The sequence below is a fragment of the Aplysia californica genome, unplaced genomic scaffold, assembly GCF_000002075.1.
Source record: "Aplysia californica isolate F4 #8 unplaced genomic scaffold, AplCal3.0 scaffold00061, whole genome shotgun sequence".
NCBI classification, from domain to species: Eukaryota; Metazoa; Mollusca; class Gastropoda; order Aplysiida; family Aplysiidae; genus Aplysia; species Aplysia californica.
Window position 1 is genome coordinate 62074 of NW_004797331.1, and position 1608 is coordinate 63681.

At 36.3% G+C, this 1608-nt stretch overlaps 1 non-coding gene across 1 annotated transcript; it reads right to left on the reverse strand.

Annotated features, from left to right (window-relative positions):
* Nucleotides 1-669: 669 nt before the first annotated feature.
* On the reverse strand, nucleotides 670-741 carry TRNAE-CUC. Its single transcript has one exon. It is a non-coding gene; the product is annotated as a tRNA-Glu (tRNA).
* Nucleotides 742-1608: the final 867 nt, after the last annotated feature.

Here is a 1608-nt window from a genome sequence, read left to right on the forward strand (position 1 = left end):
GGGGGGGTTTCGGGGGTATTGTCTTTTCTTTTTTTCTTTTTTTTGGTTTTCGAAAAGAATTATTCAGAATCATGAATCTATTCAAAACAATTACTCTGAAAAATCAGAAATTTCGTTTACAAGAAAGTTAATATTGTTTACACACTTGAACAAAACTATATTAACATGTTGGCAGGTTACAACAGAGGAAGCTAAAGATAGAATTTCCTTTGGCTTGGTCATATAGGCCTATTATATCTAGTGTAGTAAAATAAGGATATTATAATACATGCAGGCCTACATTGTTTTACGTGATGAAGACATATGCATTGTATATAGGGCCTAATAATATTATTAAAATAATGTCAATATGACAATTTAAAAAATCAACCTATTAGTGTGTTGTTGTTTTTTGTTGTTGTTGTTTTTTTGTTTTTTTTGGGGGGGGGGGGCGTACATGTACGAAGTCATTTGCAATATTCGGAAAAAGTCAAATAAGTAAAAGCTCATGACTAAGAGTTTTAACCTAAGTCAGATGCGCGGATTAGTGATTTCTAAAAATCCATGGCCAGACCATGCCCATTGCAAGTAATAAAAGAACTCGTTAAAACAGAACATAAAATATAGTGAAGCGACAAAAGAGAACGAAATACCAGCACCAGTCAAAAGAGGCAATGTGAAAAAAAAATCTTCCCAAGCGGGGAATCGAACCCCGGCCGTCGCGGTGAGAGCGCGAAATCCTAACCACTAGACCACTTGGGAACCTGACAGATAGGCGTCTTGCCAATAGCTAATCGTGCGAACAGAGTAGCGTAACTTGAACAGTTGTGCGCGCCAGGGGTCAAAGGTCAGATCTAGCATTCCAATCTTCTACGGCAATGTGCGCTGTAAATGTTATGTTTGCTGTGTTAGAATCTAGATAATAATATATAGATCTAGATTTCTAGATCTAGATCTAGATCAAGAGTTTGAAAACAGAATAGAACAAATTACAAAATAACTTTCAAGTTCATGTACAATTTTAAGATGGAAAAAGTGAAACAAGTAGATTAGATCTAGATCTAGATTCTAGATCTAGAAATCTAGATCTAGATCTAGATCTAGAAATCTAGATCTAGATCTAGAAATCTAGATCTAGATCTAGATCTAGATCTAGATCTAGAATCTAGATTCTAGATCTAGATTCTAGATTCTAGATTCTAGATTCTAGATCTAGAATCTAGATAGATCTATCTAGATCTAGATCTAGATCTAGATATTAGATCTAGATCTAGATCTAGATATTATCTAGATCTAGATCTAGATCTAGGCCTAGGCCTAAGCCTTAGCCTTAGCTTAACAGAAAAACAGAAACGACAAAGTCAAAGTGAGTGAAAAGAAATAGATCTAGATCTAGATCTAGGCCCATTCTTCCAGTGCTTGCTGCAGCGCCCTCCGATCGATCACAAGCCGGGGAGTGAAGACTGCGCGTTGGTTTAAATTTAAGGTTTTGTTTGTTGTTTGTTTGCAACCACCAGTCTAGACCGCATGGCATACTACTACTACTAGGCCTACTACTACTACTACTACTACTACTACTACTACTACTACTACTACTAGGCCTACTACTACTACTACTACTACTACTAC